Consider the following 20,196-nt stretch of genomic DNA (forward strand, 5'->3'; position numbering starts at 1 on the left):
ATTGAAATGAGAAAGAGTGCAGGGCGGCGATAGAAGAAAAATAAACTAGAAAAAGTGATGAAGAAGAAAAAGAAACCCCCTGCATGCAAAGTAACCCACATGTATTCACACTGACTGGTAGATTCATACTTCAGATCATGGAGCAGTTCAAAAGCATAATCAGAATGAATAATAATAATAATAATAATGAGTGAGTGACATGCCTCCGGTGTTCCAGTGTGTGCTTCACTTTGAAGCGAACAGTCTCACACATAATGTACAGACAGCCTAACCCGACTGTCTTCCTCTCCTGATGTGCATCTATGCACTGAATTCTAATTGCCCCCTTTACCAGCCAATTAACACTAGCATCCCCAGGCTTCTACCTTTCTACCTATAAAACCCGAGAGCAGTCAAATGGTGGAAGTGGAAGCTAAATTGGCTAAATTGACCGCGGAGTCATCATTTTGCGTTTCTACCTTTAAAAGCCGGAGAGCAGTCAGTCAAATGCTGGAGTCATTCATATGTATATTAGGTCGTTACCTAGGAATTCTAGGTAACGACCTAAGGTAACGACAAGGTACCACATGTGTACCTGTAGCAGTGAACACATCGCACAGTGGCCTGATTTTTTTTGCATCTGTGTACTTGGATTTTAGGTCGCAAGCCACCCAAAACTTGCTCCATGCACCACTCAGCAGGCCATTTGTAAATATGTGTACAAATGGTTGGTTTTTTGTACTGTTTTTATCAATAAATGTCAGCAACAAAGGACATACACCCATGTGTGTTGATTTCTCCCTAAGATGGCAAACTGAAACACTCCAAGTTGGTGACTTTTGGAGATTTGTTTCCCTGGATGATTGAGAATGCATCAAGATGAAACACAAAAGGAAGCTCACTGCTTTTAGCAGCTCCCCCACCCCCTCAATCACTCACTGACTGATTGAGGGGGTGGGGGATTGGAGTGTTTCAGTGTTTCAGTTTGCCATCTTAGGGAGAAATCAACACATGTCCTTTGTATGTCCTTTGTTGCTGACATTTATTGATAAAAACAGTACAAAAAACCAACCATTTGTACACATATTTACAAATGGCCTGCTGAGTGGTGCATGGAGCATGTTCATTGGTTCATGGACCTCCCTGAACTAATGGCATTTACTGAAAATGTTGAAATGTACTCACTCACTTTTTATCATTATTTGTAAATATGTGTACAAATGGTTGGTTTTTTGTACTGTTTTTATCAATAAATGTCAGCAACAAAGGACATACACCCATGTGTGTTGATTTCTCCCTAAGATGGCAAACTGAAACACTCCAAGTTGGTGACTTTTGGAGATTTGTTTCCCTGGATGATTGAGAATGCATCAAGATGAAACACAAAAGGAAGCTCACCGCTTTTGTTGCTGCCATAAATGCCATTAGTTCAGGGAGGTCCATGAACCAATGAACATGCTCCATGCACCACTCAGCAGGCCATTTGTAAATATGTGTACAAATGGTTGGTTTTTTGTACTGTTTTTATCAATAAATGTCAGCAACAAAGGACATACAAAGGACATGTGTTGATTTCTCCCTAAGATGGCAAACTGAAACACTCCAATCCCCCACCCCCTCAATCACTCACTGAGTGATTGAGGGGGTGGGGGAGCTGCTAAAAGCGGTGAGCTTCCTTTTGTGTTTCATCTTGATGCATTCTCAATCATCCAGGGAAACAAATCTCCAAAAGTCACCAACTTGGAGTGTTTCAGTTTGCCATCTTAGGGAGAAATCAACACACATGGGTGTATGTCCTTTGTTGCTGACATTTATTGATAAAAACAGTACAAAAAACCAACCATTTGTACACATATTTACAAATGGCCTGCTGAGTGGTGCATGGAGCAAGTTTTGGGTGGCTTGCGGCCTAAAATCCAAGTACACAGATGCAAAAAAAATCAGGCCACTGTGCGATGTGTTCACTGCTACAGGTACACATGTGGTACCTTGTCGTTACCTTAGGTCGTTACCTTAGGTCGTTACCTAGAATTCCTAGGTAACGACCTAATATACATATGAATGACTCCAGCATTTGACTGACTGCTCTCCGGCTTTTAAAGGTAGAAACGCAAAATGATGACTCCGCAGGGGTCTAAGGTAGAAAACCAAAATGACTGCTCTCCGGGGGTCTAAGTGTTAAATGGCAGTATCAGTCACCATGACAGCTCATTAGCAAATCAGCATTCAGCTTTCAGGCAATGTCTTCTCAGTGTGCGTGTGTCAATGTGTTTGTGTGTCAGTTTGCCCAGCATGAAATAGCTGATCGCTGACCTGACCACGTGTGTGTCTGGGAGTGCTGCTATTAGCAGGAAATTGAAAAAGTTTTTCTCTCTTTTTTTTCCTTTCCTCTGGGACTGTGCATGCAGATAGACAAGAGGACTGTGAGCTCTGAATCACTGTGTTTTATATCTGCAGTCGCTCCTGAATCCATTTTCATTTGTTTGGAGGAAAGATTAGCCGCACGCCTGGCAAGACATCGTCAGGCAGTGCAGGGAAGCGGGTTTGACACCTTGCCAGAGAGGAAAACGACCCAGCATGCATGCTGGGAGTAATGACTAAGAACAATGGCATTGTGCCTCATAACCAAGGGAGTTCAATTATGATCTCTACTGCTTCAACTATGACTGTACTTTATGTTGGAGTCAAGTTGGATGTTTCTGCTACTGATTGTAAAATTGCATTACAAAGAAACAAAAAAAAGAACAAAAAAGAAAAACATCGGCAACCAAACAAACACTCCTTGACACGTTAAGTAACACTGTGACACTGCAGTCAGAATCAGCTGGAGCACCTGGAACAGAAACAGAAACAAATATTGGTTTTCAGCTGAATAACTGTGCTGGAGTTTCAGAAACTTCTTTTTGTTTATCTTATGGCCTTAGTGTCTTCATTTTTCATTATCATTTGCGACTAAAACCAGCCAAACAAAAGGTACATAATGGGAGAAAAGGAGGGCATAATTTCTTACTTTGACTGTATTATGTAGCAGGAAGCATTGGTTTGGTAGTGATAAGAATGTATCACATCAAATCAACTGAAGTCAAGTCAGTCTTATTTTTACAGCCCATAATTACACGTAAATGTTCAAACACACTCAAAACAGAAGGAAAAAACAGTTTAAAACAGCCTTTTTATTGCTAGCATTAACCATGAACTCCCATACCACACTGAAAGAAACTGCTCAGAGACCTCCAGTATTCCCTCACTGCTTGCTGTGTGGTTTCTTGAGGCTGTCACTAGGTGGAAAAGGTTAGAGAGAAGGTCCTGCATTAAAAACCTTCTTGTCATTTCTGTGGTCACTAGACGATTGGCCCAGAGTCTGCATGGAAGACACTAACACTGGCCAACTACTCATGGAGCAGTAGTTGGGGTAGAAACCACAAATGGGGAGTGTTCACGTTCAAAGTAAAAGTACAAAACAAAACACAGATTTCATTTCGCTTGCAGGTCTCTGTGTGCCTAGGGCCTAAGGCGGTTAAACTTGGGAGTTTGACCAGCAACCTCACATTTCTGATAGTTATAGTTAGTGGTAGTTATAATACAGTATAATACAGGATTCACTAATGCACTGCAGGTTTCCTGGTCACTCACCTCTTCACTCTCTATGAGCCTGGTTCTTTCAGAGGTGTCTTCCTGTTAAAAGGGAGGTTTTCCTTCCCACTGTCGCCAAGACTTGCTCAGAGGGGGTTGTTTGATTGTCTCTGTATTATTGTAGCGTCTCTACCTTACAACTAAAGTCTCTTGAGGTGACAGCTATTGTGATTTGGTGCTAAATAAATAAAATTGAATTGAACTGAATTGAATTGAAAACTGGTCTGGTTGAGATCAAATTTGGTTGTGTTTGGGTCATGAACCTAAACGACATTGACACCCCTGGTTCTGCTCTTGAGCTTTAAAAAAATAATACTATCACAACAGAGACAAGCCAAAGGTGTGACTCACAGTTGTAGGAAATCCACAGAGCAGAACAGGAAGTACTAAAAAGCCCTGCTGTTAACCTGATTTAAACTGCTAATTGCTTCTAGCATTTTTCTACAGAACCTGGTATTGGGTTTGTCTTCACTGGAGTTGTGCGCTCAAAGGTAGTCATACAGTAGGTAACTTCTCAACTTAAGTATTCATGTACGTGCTTCTTTAAGCTTTTTTATTATTAAAAAGACAACAAGTCTTTTACACGGACAATGAAAACAGAACACTCAAATGCCCATCTGAGGCCCAGAAATGCTGCATCTGCCAGTCACAGCTAGGAAATTAATGAAACTTTCAACACTTCAAATCTTGGTTGCCTAAAATACCTCCACCCACTTCACCACAGTACACCACGTCTAACAAAATGCTGCCTGCTCTGGATTTGTAAGCCACAATTATAAGCACAAGTTAATTTACATTGTGTGCCCGCGTCCCTGCCTGCTCAGCTGTGAGGCCACCCACTCAGGGGCTGTGAGGCTAATCCCAATCTCAAAAGACGTGTTTTTCTTTCAAAATAAAATGCATTCACATTTGATTTGAAAGTCACAATGACAGTCATTTTTATTCTGGAAATACAAATCCAGCCACCCATAGTGTTGAAATATATATCTATATCTATATTTATATATTAACACATTGATGCAGTTCATGCATACTCAAGTGTCTGCGGAGTGGGACAGAGAGGGTGATTAAGACCAGGTACAAACTCCCAGTGTACATAAAAATTTTACCAGCTAGCTGTTTCCCCTTTAAGTATTCCACTTGTTCCTCTCTCGGTTTGGCCTAGTTGCGTGTTCGATTGTTCTCATCACACTCTACACCTCCTTTAGACTGTTTTTGTTGCAGATTGTTCTCTTCGGTACTGGTAGGTGTTGTTCCATACTCCATTCTCCTTTTCGGCTCCCTCTGGACAGACTTAACTTCCTCTCTTCCCCAAAGCCCCGAGAGCTCTCTTCTTCCTATTTATAAGGGATTTGATGGCTTTTGTCGTCCAGCGTGTGTCCTTTGGAAAACACATTTATTGGTATCTTAAGTGTCCACGCAGACACCGAGGTAATCTCTAATGCCGTGGGAGAGTCCTTTGATGTCCCACAGAGCAGGTTTGGCTGTGTGCATTCATTAGCGGTCATGCAGCCCATCAAACACTCCTGAGCCCACACACTTACAGTCTTGATAGGAGCGGGCTTCTGCTTGACAGCAAAGAAAGATCAGGATCAGTCTGTCTGCTGCTCTGTGTCAGGCAGGTGCTGTGCAGCTTCCTACGACTTAAGCAAACTTCATCCAGCTCTTTATTCAAGCACGTGTTGTTGACAAATGTTAACACAATGCATACACCACACGGTACATTCCACATACAGGGCATATGTTTATAGTAGTCAAGTGAAATGACATTCAGAGGGCTGAGACAGAGTGCCCTGAGCTTGCCTGCGGCCAAACTTCCCTTTTTTCTTTTCTTCATATATATATATATATATATATATATATATATATATATATATTCTCTCAGCAAATCAGATATCCCACACTACAGACCTCCCACTGATGGAGACCAGCTGAGTCTGACTCACTCACAGTGCTCCTGGGCTCGCTGGTCACTGCGTTTTTAGCCTTTACAGACACTAGTTTGTCAGGATAACAATAAACACGCAGCACCTCTCTCTGCTGTCCTCTCCATTTGCAGTCAAGGTGACTACAGAGAAGCAAGCGCACTGCTGATGCATAAGGAATATTTGAAGAGCACTCACTGTGCGTCTGTGTGAGGCAGTTCAGTAGTAGTTTCTATGTTTAGCTAATTTGCCACAGGTAATGCATCACAACCTCAATTTTAGCTGTTCTTTGCTTTACTTTAACACCCCCCACCCCTATCATCTCCCCATGCTTTTCTCCTTTATTGTTCTTGTAAACCTACCACACCTGCTCTGTTTCATCCTCCATTGCATGTGGATTGATTTTAATGTGTGTTGTCTCCATTCGGTTTGTAATGTCAAATGCCAGAAATGACACGAGAGACTTTGTGGTTGATCATAGAATACGTGTTTTCGCCGTTGCCCTCCGCGATTACGGAAAGCGTGTGGTGTTTGAAAAAACGGATCCCTGCAGTAAAGATCAGAACTGCGGAGCTCAATGATGTTGTCTGAATGTCTTACTGTTTATCCTGGCCGGCAGGCTCCAAGGACTCACACAAGTACAAAATGGCTACACTTGTTAGCAGTATCATTCGGCTGTAAGTAACATTCTATAGCCGTTCAACAGTTTGCTATTTTGCCTTTTTCCACTCAGGCAACTTCTCATTTCCCAGAATCCTCCTGTTCCTCCTTCAGTCTCTCCCTCTTGGTTCTGTCCATCTCCGCATCCTCAGGCTCAAGCAGCTCTCTTGCTATTAAAAAGACATAAGCTGCAGTGCTTGAATGAGTGTCTTTGTGTATGTTTGTGTAGATGTGGTTTTTTATTTTCGTCGTCATTTCTTTCAATTGTGGAAGCAGATTTAATCATTTTCAGTTCAAAGTACCAACTCGAGCTTTAGGCCAAATGACTTGACTTTAGACTTGACATGGCCGAGTTGACTTCTTAAGCCTGTAAAAAAAAAAGCTGGAAGATCTCCAAAGACATCAAGTTTATATTTTTATTCTTTTTATTCTTATATTTAGTTTCACTCTCAACAGCCTGATCTAACCTCAGACCAGTGTTGGGAAGGAAAATGTGATGGGATTTTATTTTCCGGTACCAAGCATACACACTTCGTAAGGGGCAGCTTGTTCGCTATCTCCAGTTAGATAAAGGACTGCTCTTGCTGTTCAGTGGCCAGATGTGGCCAGATGTGCTAGACTGGAAAGTCTGTGATGGGTGAAGGAAGTACAATGTAAAAAAACAAAACAAAAAAAATGGATACATTATTACATGGCAAGCGCTACTATTCAGCGTGTGGTTAAAAAATATGGGAAAAAATCTTTAAATTAATAAGGAAAATTCCTTGATTGTAAAACCATATATTATTTTACTTTTCAGTGTAGCATGTGATGATTATGCACTCTGTGTTTTGAAATGTATGTGCGTGGCTGGTTTGCTGTCAGTAGTTTGCTGGTATCAAAATGTTTAAAGATTTCTGGAGAACTGTGTGGAGCCTCTGAGGCTAAAACACCTGCTGTTGAAAAGGTCATTAAATGTTTCTAAACTGGAGGGATGGCAGCAAGTCTGATGTTTGATTTCTACTTATTAAATACAAAAGATGCAACATGTAGGTGTGAATGATTGGATGTCTGCTGCTGAGCTGCCCGGAAGCAATGTAATAACTTTTTTCATTGGGAATACATATTCAGTAAAAGTAACTGGTCTGACACTGACAGACAGACAAAACAAACAATAAAGAAAAAGAGAAAAAGATCAGCATCTTTGTTCTGGTTTACAGGCCTACAAAAGGTCACTTGAGTGCTTAAAATAGAGGAAACTACAATGAAGGGATTATGTAGTATACTGACTATTCAACAAGATGCATAAAGCCAACACTCCAAAGCTATGCTCAAGCTTGAGAGAAGCTGCATGACTAGATTTGGACTTTTCTTTAATGACATCAAATCATCATGACGCAAAAGGACTTGAACATTTGAGATCTTTGTCCTTTTGAAAAAACAGAGATAATCTTGTAATTTTTACTCATGATTAATACAACATGAATCTAATTATGCAATGACTTGATATGTGCTACCAGTTTTTATGTGCAGATATTTATGTGAATATAGAGTAGATCTATGAAAAGGTGAAATTCATTCTGGGTCTAAGACTGATTTGGGAATGACGGTGCTGTATCGAAGGCAAAAACTAATTTATGTGAGATCTTTATTGCCAAAAAGCATCTTGACAGAAGAATAGACCTCTGCATGCGTAACACATAACATTCTGTCAATTTGCATTAAATTATCCTGCAAAATGTAGATAATCAAATTATTGAGCTCACAATATCATGTAATGAAATTTAAATCTAATTTGTAATTCTGCAATGACACTTACCATTAGTAAAGGTGCTGTAGGGGAACTGTATGACACTGACTGCCAGGAGTATTAGTCTTGATAGACTTAGGCAAGATTCACATGGATGCATTTCAGAATTTGGCGCCCTCGCTTCTCATTTACGCTGAATCGGGTGATGTCACACAGTGCCAAACTGAATTATGGATCCATTGTTTCACTTTAGTCTTCCTGCTTGGAGTCAAAGTCGAGAGAAATTCAACTTCCCAAGGGCCAGTGCGAGCGTCAGCCAATCAAATCACATTTATTCAAATGATCCAGTGCAGCTGTTAGCCAATGAAATCATTTTATGCAAATATCCTGAGAGGGCGATGTGTTGCCTGTGGAGTCGGTAGCATGACTTAAAATATGTGCTTAAATCAGTGGTTCCCAAACTTTTTCTGCTAGACCCCCTTTGTTTTACAAGAAAAATGTTCGCTCCCCCCCAAACCATCTACCCCGCCACCGCACACCTCAAACATTTAGTAAACAATTAAGCAAATACAAGTAAACTGCAAGAAATTACAGGTAGTAAGAAAATACACTACTAACTTTTTTACGCTACGTCCACACCTACACGGGTATTTTTGAAAACGCAGCTGTTTCTATGTGTTTGGGCCTTTCGTCCACACGTAAATGGCGTTTCGAATCACTGAAAACGGAGAGTTTTTAAAAATCCTTTTTTGCGTTTACGTGTGGACGAGGAATACAGAGTTCGTCACGCAACGTCAAAGGTATGTGCCTTTTTTCACGTCACGCTGTGCGCCACGTTATTGTTTACATGAGATGAATTGCAGAATGGCAGATAGAGACAAAATACTGTTAATCTGACTATCCTCAGGTTTTACACGCTTACATACACACGCAGTTACGGTCCCTCCATTTACAAAGGCAGAGGCGTCACAGTGTGATTATTTTACGTGTAGTTGTTCTTTTCCTGTATAATAAAATTCAACATTGCTATCAATACATTTTTCAAAAAATGCCTCTCTGTGCAAAATGGGTTTAAAAACATAAACAGCTGTGGGATACTGTTTGTCCGGGATTTGAACCAGGGGAACAAATTGTGGCAGGATCAGCCTGATATTATTTGTATCCCCACTTTTTTTTCTTTTCATACCGTGACACCCCCCCCTGCAATGGCTCTGCGCCCCACACTTTGGGAACCTCTGGCTTAAATCGATAATACTGCCTCTGTCTGAGTCTCGACACTGTTGCATTTTAAAAAATCTTATCCTCAAACAGCAACCTTAGCTTAAATAAGCTGCATGTTTGTGAAGCATTTGTGGGTCAGCCTCGTCACAGTCACAGGTCTGTTGTGATGTTGTCCTCTGTAATAGGCTGCAATGAGCTGGTCATGTTTTAGTGGGGTTTGACAAAATAATAGGGGTACTTTACAGTAACATAGCCGGCAGGCTTTTGCTTTTTGTTTTGTTTTTTTTCTCTTCATCCACCAACTAAATAATGGGAGCTTCTTCTCTACACACACTCACATACACATGGGTCTTGACACAAGTAAACAGTCATGTGCCAGAGAGGCCAGAGGAGGTTGTTAGCGCTCTTCTGCGAGACAGAGCCACATATTAGCCTCAATATATATAGGCTCTTTCTCTCTGTCTCCCTCCCTCTGTCCATCATTGACTTGCCAACTGTCAGATGTTGCTGTCATCCTCAGCCGTCCCTTCATTTGTCTCTCTAATGGGAATCCCCCTCTGTTTTCTCACACAGCTCTTATTTCAACAATTCCTCACTTTTTTCCCATGACTGTGTCCCATTTCACTGTCAATCTCTCTTCCCTCTCTGACACACATAGATTTTTTAATGTCCTATAAATGTGTTATATAAATCTAATTCATATTATTATTTTTGGATGACTCTCGCGCCATAACTGCAGGAAAATGGCACATTCAGACTTATAGTAAGCAGCTCCTGTGTTTTTCCTGATGCATCCTAACTGCTCAGCTTTCTTAAATGGGCTTAATGACTTGTTTCATTCTACCCTAAACTAACCTCTCTCTATTTTCTTCTTCCTGTTCCCTTTCCCACTTTTTGTCCCTTTTTTGTTAGTGATGTGAAAAGTGCTCTGAGACTGAAGGCTCAGCTGGTTTGGAAAAGACCTCCATCTGCAAAGGTAAAAAGTTTCCCCCCTTCCTCTTTGTGTCTGTCAGTTTTTCATTCTGTTCTCTGTCTCTGCTTTTAAACGCCAACCTTCACTGCTGGATGAGAAGACATCTGCAGAATACAAAGCAGCGCTTTAACAGTTTAGACCAAAAGTGGCATGCGGCAAACATTTCAGACAAATGCACAAAATGCACACACACACATACATAAACAGGCGTGCAACGCGGTGAAAAGGTAATTCATCACATGATTTACCCTTTATTTCCTTTGAGAAAATGTTCATGACACAAACACAGGAGGAGAGTTTGTGTGTGACCGCGTGCGCACGTGTGTGAGGAGAGATGAAAAATCCTATTACCTCTTCCCTTTATGAGAAATTGTGAGCTGTCAAAGTTTAAGGGTTATGGCCACCCAAGGACACGGGACTGGTAACAGAAAAATCTAGACGTGTTTATTGTACAGTCAAATTGGAGCTGTGCTTAGAGTGAAAATACCACAATATTTCAAACTTACCCTACTGAGCATTACAGCATGACCCGACGGTGTTTTATGTTTTTTATGTTTTGAATCGGAAGCTTTAACATGATTTGTCTAAAGTCAAGCAGGGTTGTAACCAGTAATTAGCAAGGTCTAAATTTTTTCTCTTACTGTGTCACCCTGATAAAGATAAGAGGCAGAGGATTCATGGATAATAGTGATAATGGTTGACGATCATATTATAATGCTGAAATTCTTCTTTGTTTAAAGTTAACAAAGTAACAATGTTTATGCAGAGGCAATAACCAGGGATCAGAGTCGCACACATTACGTAAAGTCAAACCTCAAATAATGTGATGATTTCCTGAAAACGTGTAGTAGCTTCTGTGTAATAACCAAAAATCACAGCTGCAAAATGCCACATTTCCTCAAAATTTCACAGTTTCTATAATTTTAAACATAGGACAAGAAAATAATGCTACATCCAAATGTGAGAATTGTGAACAGTGTTGGTCAAGTTACTTGAAAAAAGTAATCAGTAACTAATTACTGATTACTCCCCCAAAAAGTAATCCCGTTACTTTACTGATTACTTATTTTCAAAAGTAATTAGTTACTTAGTTACTTAGTTACTTTTTAAAAACACGATTTACAACCTGAATAGGTGATAAAGCGATAGAGCTTTCAGCCCAATACTTTTTCTACATAATCCATCATACAAAATGTAATCAAATGGAAAAGTCTCTTTTTTAACTTGTTTTATCAGTTTTAATCTTTTAACTTTATGCATCAAGCAAAAATTTAATTATATGCAACATTCTCTGACTTGAATAAATTAGTTTAACATTTAAACCTATTTTCTACACATTCCAACACATAAAATAAAATATTTTTTGTGTTTACACTCACTCTTTCAAATAGATGCAAGTAAAATACAGCAGAAAATAAATAAAGTCAAAGACTAAGCGGTCCTGTTGCTCTATTTTCACCTGTAAAGCAGGACTGAGGGTAGGCGGAGGTTTACCTTGGTGCAGGTGTGCTGTGGTCAGTTGCGCATTACGTCATTGCGCACTCGGTGCTTGCTTGGAAGTTTAGGGGTTTTTTTCGCTGTAAAAAGAAGTTTTCTTCCCACGCACGATGGACGCTAATGTTTTTGTCACTTTTTATGGAATCAAACTCAAAGTAAGGTCAGTACTTCCACGCTTTAAACGCTGCACGCTCATACTCTCTCCCGCACTCGATATGTGATCCATTGTTGATCTGCACACAGCTGTTGTCACTAACGGCGCACTCGCTTACGTCACTGTCGTGAGACATTCTCGCAAAAAATCACGGTTTTAGTAACGCAGTAACGCAGCGTTCCTACGGGAAGTAACGGTAATCTAATTACCGTTTTTGCAATAGTAATCCCTTACTTTACTCGTTACTTGAAAAAAGTAATCAGATTACAGTAACGCGTTACTGCCCATCTCTGATCGTGAACCGAGCATGGTAGCTCTGGTTATTTTATATTACACTACTAGGAAGTAAACAATTTACATATGTAGGCTGAATGATAGCGACAAAAGATTTATTAATAATAACATTCAGCTTTCAGCACTAATTTAATCATTTTTTAAGGATTTGATTGAGGTGTTATTGGTAAATCTGTTTAATCTGGTATCTCTTTAATAAGTGTGCAGTCTGTTTCTACACAGTACACGAACCCGTGCCAGCAGTGTTGCTAGTTTATACACTTTCACTTAAAAAAAAGAGAAAGAGTAAGAATAATAGACTACACTTCTGACGAGAATTAGAGTTGGTAGTAGGTCGTAGAGTTGGAAGACGATCAAAACCAGAAATTTTGAAAACCAGAAATAAATGTGTGTTGTAGTTTGCATGTTTTGCAAGAGGGACCTTGTATATAGAAATATAGAAGTATAAAACAAAACAAAAGAATTAGAAAGTATTTCTTTGCTTGAAATTACAATAGCACAACAGAAAAGATGCATGTTCTCACATATCATTGCAGTTCCCATAATATTTTAATCTTCCTTTCACTGACAAACACAGTGAAACATTGTTGTTTTAGCCTCCGTGCATCTGGTGCATATGCCCGATATAGTCTGATTATAATTATGACTTGTCAGAGGTTACTTATGTTTGCATGATTACAGTGTGTTAATCTGAGGCGTGCATTCAGTGAGCATCAGCACAAACTGAATTCCAGTCCTCTTTTGAGATTTTACTTTCTTTCCAAATTCACATCAGGTTGCTACAGTATAGCTCGATAAAATAAACAATTATTTTGTGTCATAGATTAGGATTGTTAAAATTCAGCTTCCCAGTACAAACACACTGTGATCTGTTGATCCCTGAGCTTCTCAGGCTTGTTGTGAGGATAGGCCAAAGCAAAACTGACCACCAGAATTTATTTTTATTCTGTATGTTTTAGCAGCCTGGGGATTGTAACATTAAAAACACCTGGTGGATTTTATTTAGATTATATATACTCCTTATATGTGAAATACTGCTCAATGAGCCAGTTTAAATTTTACACTGTCTGGAGAACACATTCAAACAGTGCTTTGTCTGAAGGTATTCACGCTGTGAAGCTAAATTTAACTTTTAAGTAAATAATTGAAACATGAAGAAGATGGATGGGTGGATGGATGGATGGATGGATGGATGGATGGATGGATGGATGGATGGATGGATGGATGGATGGATGGATGGTGGGATGGATGGATGGATGGATGGTTGGATGGATGGTGGGATGGATGGTTGGATGGATGGATGGATGGATGTTAAAGAGTCCTACTGAAGTGTTCAAATGTAAGAATTTGGGCGTAAGTCAAGTGTGACACTGCACCAATGGCAGTGTACCTCTGAGATACTGATAGCTATGATAAAACAGCAGCATTTGATTGATTTGTGATGAGAACTGATTCACTGATTGGCTATAAAACACTGAAAGTCATTAACACATACATAACAGAGGCAGTGTCATCAAAACATAAATCTTGTCTCTTATCCTCGGCATGCTACACGAAATGTCTAACTAACTAATGACAAACAAACACTTTTAATGACATTGTTAATCATCACTTCAGTGTTTATTAACAGCCATCAACGATATACTTAAGTGAAATTAATGCTAGACTGATCATTCATTTAAAATGTTGATTACATAATGATCACAATGATAAACTCATGACAAAGCTTGTGTATGTAAAGGGTCTCGAGGACTAGCCACCAGTAGTGCAAATTTTCTGTGTATTTTGAATTCAAACCTATATTCATGAGGCAGTTCACAGGTTTGATACCTGCTCTGTAATTATTGCCCTATTATTGCCACTTCCTGTGAAAGTGCTCTTTGTCGATTCTTAACGGGTGACAGTGTGTCAGCCTTCAGTGTTTGTTTGCGATGCTCCCTGTGGCCTGTAGCTTTTTGAAAACACACTGTTGCCTATTTGCACACAGCAGTATTCATCCAGTGGCATACATTTCATTCTTTAAACAGTCCTTGTCTGTCAGAGCTGAGCGCAAACTAAAAGATTCCTAAAACAAAATTAACAGCAGGAGGCTTTACACATCTTATTATGATTGTATCCACCCAGTGTGCCAGGATCGATGATCAAAAGGAGATAATGGTTGACAGAACACTGTCATTATCATCAGTTTCAGTGCTTATATTGTCACTGTGACCTTCTTTCATCAGACTAATCATTATCATCATTATTTTTATCCTGCACAAATGTACACACCATTGTGCCTCCGTCCGTCCCTCCATTATTCCAGCCTCTCTGCCAAACACCGTCTCTGATCCTCCAGACACAAATGTGGCTACCCTCGTCTGTCAGCATTTACACACCAAATGGTGTTTGACCAAGATTCAAGGCTTCTCTATTCCCATCCCTAATGCATGTGAATGACCTGCTTGCCTACGTTTGTCTGCGTATGTGTGTGTGAGGGATGTGTATGTGCGTAATGAGGTGATTTTTATTCGTCGTCCCTGTCCTCTTGGCCTGTCAAGACCGCAGATTCAATTTGAGTGGTGAGATAGAAAGCGAGAGATTATGCTTGTCTCTCCCTGTGTGTGTGTGTGTGTGTGTGTGTGTGTGTGTGCGTGTGTGTGTGTGTGTGTGTGTGTGTGTGTGTGTGTGTGAGACAGAGTGATAGATTCCTGCCAAAGTATTCTCATCTTTGAGCCCAAAATCAGAGATGGATGTAGAGATGAATGCTATTTTTGCAAGGCTGTGTGTTTGCCTCTATTTGTGCATGAGTGTGCATGTGTGTGTGTGAGTGAGAGAGAGTGTGTGTGTCTGTGTGTGTTTGTCTGTATAGGAAAGTAGATGGAGAGCTCAAATTTAACAACTTGGCACCAGCCTGTGTGTGTGATAGAGAGAAGAAAAGATAAAGAGCGAGGAAAAGGGGACAGGGGAGAGGAAGAGGGCTGTTTGGGTGTGAACAGGGGAGTGTGTTTGCTGCGACGAGAGATTTTTTAGGAGAAAGTGGAATTTTAAATTACAGGAGAGCAGATTATCTGACTGGGGAGACAAGTGCTGCTTCATCTGTCTTGTGAGCCAAGCAGGCACAACAATGAGTACATGAATTTACATACAAAGACATGCTGCTTTCTGCTGAGAAATTAGACTGTTTCCCATGTGTTAGTGTGTGCGTACACCACCATGCATCCACGCATATCCACACATTTTGTTATCATGTGGATTTGTGTGCATTGTTGAATTTGGACAACATGTTAAGTTGGGTCTCAAAGGTGTGCCAGGGTGGGAGCTACAGGCTCAAAAGACAACCTGATTCTGCTTTCGGAGACCTTTATATATTATGTAGCATTCGATTTTTAATGCTGACATTTCAGTTTAAAAGAAGCATTTTATTACTGAGTTGTTGTCTGAGATAGAGCTATGTTATGTATGTTTGCGAGTTTAATTCGATTCCGTTTTATTTTAATATAGCCCCAAATTATACCAACAGCTTTATACAGTTTTATATTGTAAACTAAAAACCTTACAATAATTGAGAGAAAACTCCAACAATAAAACAAACCTGTATGAGCAAGCACTTGGTGACAGTGGGAAAGGAGAACTCCCTTTTAATGGGAAGAAAGGCTCAGAGAAGGACGGGACAGAAGACACAATGATAATGATGATAATTAAAAAATGATCTGTGGATGGGCTGAGGGAAAGCAGGAGAACAATCCAGAAAGACCAGGCTCAGGAACGGGCAGCAACCTGCATCAATCAGCTCTGGGGTGAAGGATTGTCCACCTCCTAGGATTCATGAAGCATGTGAAGGTGTTATTCACTGTATAAAGAAAAAGAAGGAAATATACAAGACACTTTGCTACATAAATATTCTATTTTTTCACTCTTTTTTTGTGAAAAGGGGAAAAGTAATCAGCAATTAACTTCTACATACAGACATCTGAAACATTACCATATGCTTCAGAAAGATGTATTAGAGCTTTGTAAATCCACAACCATCAGATACACACTGATTTAATATTTGTTTTCATCTTTGTTTCTGTTTTAGACTTAAAACGGATTCGAATCTTATCTTTTTCCTCATTGATGTACACACAAGACTCCAAAATTATAAAGTAAAGATGTGGGGTTTTTTAGACTGAAAGGCTAAAATATTCCACTAACAATTCTGACGTTTCACTTAACAACAGGTTAACGTAGCGATATCTGAGGAACTAAGAGGATAAGCAGCAGCCACTCCATGCTAATCAAATCCACTTCATTAATTAATCATCGGCAACTGTGACCACAGCTGCAAAAACAGACGTTTCGGTATCCTGCTGGTCTGGAGCATACTAATGCCACAATCTTCCCAGGACTGATCCCAAGGTTGGACTGTGCAATGCTCAAAGAAATCTCCACAGGCCGCACTTAGCATGTTAAAGTTCCAGGCAGCACAATAAGAAACAAACTGAACAAGTAAGGTTGATTTGGAAGGGTTGCTAGGAGAAAGCCTCTCCTTTCTCCCTAAAAACAACATCAAAGGTTAGGTTTGCAAATATACATCTGAACAAACCACAACACTTCCAGAACAATGTCCTCTGAGCAGATGAGGCTAAAGGCAGATAACAATCAGCAATCGTGCACAGCGCCATGCTTGGAGAAAACCAAACACCTCCTACAGCTGCTGGAAGGGTGATGATTTGGCCTTGTATTCCAGTCACAGGGCCCCCTGCAGTCATTGAGGTGAGCACATTGTCCTGGTCAATGATCAGGAGAGCTGTGCATAAATGACTGCCTGCAAACTTCAGTGAACATAAGGAAAGAACATGATTGCTGCTAAAGGTATAGCAATATATACTTTTTCCTCAGCCAAAGAACTTAAGTAATTACAAAAACGTTTTTATCCAGTCCCGTTTTATGTTTTTCATTTACCATCCTCGCTGTCCCTGTGGTAGAAACGCTCCACAGCGTGATGCTGCCACCATCGTGTTAGACTGCAAGGATGGTGTTAATGAGGTGTCTGACTCAGTGGCTGCTTCCCTCCACAGACATCATTGGGAAAAGCCAAAAATGATGCTGTTTGATTTCAATGGTAAACATTACAGAGTCTGGCTTGACTCATGCTAGTTAATCACATCATGGCTATGCAGTGCAGCCAGTGGTCAAAACACACAGAGACTTTCATTCCTGCTGAAGGAAATGTATTTACATACTGTCTGTACCGAAAAAAAGGAGAAAAGATGCAGGAAAGCACGCATGACATCATAAATTATACCAGCTCGTGAGTGATCAATCACAGGGCTGTTAGGACTCACAGTATGTAATGGTGCGTAATGATACAAAGGCTGCTTCGGGGCTGTTAGTAAACGCTGACACTGCAAGAATGAGGATAGACCAAGTCCTATTTTCTGGCACACGATCATGATTGAGCTTCATGCTCAGAGCAGATTTAGTAGGGGTGTCTCAGCAGTCCTTTATAGTGGTAGCTAAGATCCCTGCTTAGGTTGAGCCATGCAGCGTGGGGAGTTGTGTTTTTGTTCTGTTTGGTTGTTTTTGATATGATTAAAAACAGGAGTTATATCAAATGCATTAAAAATCCAACAAGATTGTAATGAAGCAAAAACTGGTAATGATGAGAAATTGAACAGTTCAGCACTGAGATCATCACACAAGGGCATTTCCTTTGAATTTTAATTAGCAGGAAAATTTATTTTCAATGAAAACAAAAAATCATGAAGAAAACCTTTTAATTTAAAAAAAAACAAAGGATTTTTCAACAATTATTGTTTTCATTTTACAAATATGACTGGACTGATTTTGAATAGTCTTTTGCTTCTTCTTTATAAAGGCCAGAATAAAGATTATTTTCCTTCAATATAACCTCAAGTTGATTTGATGCAATAAGAAATATCACGCGCAGCTCGCTGTGACATCTGATATCTCTCTGGTTGGGTGTCAGCTCTGGTAGACATCCAAATTAGACAGAGCGGCACGCAGAGGAGATCCATCTTGGTTTATTGATAAAGCACAGCGACAGCAGGAGACGCATTTCTTCACTCAGCCGTCACTGGCACCACACTTTAGTTGTCCATGTATCTACCTGACTGAATGTGGGCTATTTGTAAACATCAATATATATATTTTTTGTCAAATTAACTGCCATTCTGAGGATTAATGACAAAGAAGACCGAACTAAACATGCAAAATAGCGTCTGATTTCTCATTTGAGAAACTTTTTTGTTAAAGTTACATTTATGATGTGAACGGTGTGAAGATGTTTTGGAGTTTCAGGAAACTGAAATAGATGGGAAATTGTTTTGCAAGCATTTGAATGCAAAGTCTAGAGCCTGGATGGGGTTACCTGTGGTTAGCATGTTAGCATAGAGAGGGATGCAAACAACTTCCTGGGCATCTAGGGGTGCCATCAAGATGGAGTTGCATGGGTAAAAGTTTGTGCTGCAGACGTTTTCCTTCATGGTAATGTGACCATCATCCCCTTCTATACTTGGCATGCTTGGATTTATTCATGGTCACCATAACATTTGGTAGCAGTCGGCATCAGATCCAGAGTAATGCCTCTTTGAAAACACATAACTGAACCATCACAGATGGACCCTCAGTTTCCTCGCATCCATCATCCAGCGACAGCACATTATAGAAGATATAGTTCATATCTCTTCAGCTTTTTTTCTCATCATTTCTTTCCTTCTTCACATCCTCTGTGTGTCATCCTCTGCCTTTGATCCTTCAGCGGGCATGTCTGTTGTTGTTATTCTGGTCACCACGCAACAGCAGCACCATAAAAATCAAAGCGGTCATAACATATATAATGAGAAAAAGAAGTAAATAAGCTGGGTGCAAGTTTCCAAGCACTATATCCAGAGATGGAACAGCTCAGAAAAGCCACCAGAAATCATAATGAAAAAAAGAAAGATATAAAATAACAAGAAAACTTTAGCTTTTCACACAGCAAACAATCCTGATGAGACACAACAATTAAACCTACACAGACATGGGAACCACATGCAAACACGGCACAAAAAAGACAGCAGGCTCCTATAACTTTTTAATTCCTTCATATCGTGGGAGGTTTTGTCTCCTGGTGTTTGTGCTGGTTTCCTCTGCTGGCCCTGGTTTCTGCAGCCCATCAAAAAATGCGACTAACACTGCCCATCTTGGCCCAGGACACTCTTGCACAAGACATCGTAATCCTGTTTGTCTCTGCTCAGTGTTCAGCTCACTTTTTCTTTGAAGGTTTAAGGATTTTTAAATGTGAACAAAGAGTCATTTTCAGGAAATCAATCTGTTTTTTTTTTTTAATTAGAAGAGGTATTGGTTTCATGAATGATTTATGAAACAGCCAAAGACAGACACAAATGGAAAAACACAACTGTTTTCATCAATTGCTGATTGTTTTCAGAGATTTCTTTTTGTTTTCTAAAACAAATCGTCCCCTGATTCAGAGATCTTCATGACATGCAATCTGAGAAATGTCATCAACACCTTTGCAATATAATACTTGTCTTACTTGTTCCTTTTGTTTTTTTCATTGTTTTTGGAGTATCCATTACTGCCCCAGTGTTGCTGTTCCTACAGTGTTATGATTAATGTTGCTTCAGGAAACTTCGGTGGGGTTGACCTATCACACCGCTGCGATGCCATAGATTTGGGACTTGGGGAAAACACCAGACTGGTGAGATAGCAGAGTAGTTGGAAGCTAGTGTGAAGTTTGCTTGCAGGGCTTTATGCCAAATAAGCCTCACTGGCAAAAATGCCAAGTTGGACTACTTGGCAATCAGTGTGTTTCTGTGTCTTACAGGCCTCCTGGCTTTTAAGCAGAAAGGTTCAGGAAGTGAGGTGAGATAAAGAGCAACACAGTCTGTGCAGACTATTTTTTTGAGTTTTTTACTTTCCTTTGGTTAAGTGTAGGACAAAATCATTTGTTGAACACAGTATTAAAAGTGTTACTGCCAAAGTGTCTTGAAGTCAAAATATCCCAGACAACATGGCAACGTGACTGGTCAGTTGCAGACATGTTGCTTTAGCAACACTGATGCTGTTGCAGCACCATCAATACAGAATCGTCATGATTGCGCAACTGTTTTCACACAGTTTTGTTTGAAGGGGACAGGACCCA

At 40.0% G+C, this 20,196-nt stretch overlaps 1 protein-coding gene across 2 annotated transcripts in view; it reads left to right on the plus strand.

Moving 5' to 3' along the window:
* LOC101471157 (protein ELFN1) overlaps positions 1-20,196 on the plus strand; it is a 130,683-nt gene that overhangs the window by 75,328 nt on the left and 35,159 nt on the right. For both annotated transcript variants that reach the window (XM_012924078.3, XM_004569027.3), the window contains exon 2: positions 10,060-10,123. The gene's annotated coding sequence lies outside the window, so the exon portion shown is untranslated. The remainder of the gene's footprint in view (positions 1-10,059; positions 10,124-20,196) is intronic.

Source organism: Maylandia zebra, linkage group LG6, assembly GCF_041146795.1.
Source record: "Maylandia zebra isolate NMK-2024a linkage group LG6, Mzebra_GT3a, whole genome shotgun sequence".
NCBI lineage: Eukaryota > Metazoa > Chordata > Actinopteri > Cichliformes > Cichlidae > Maylandia > Maylandia zebra.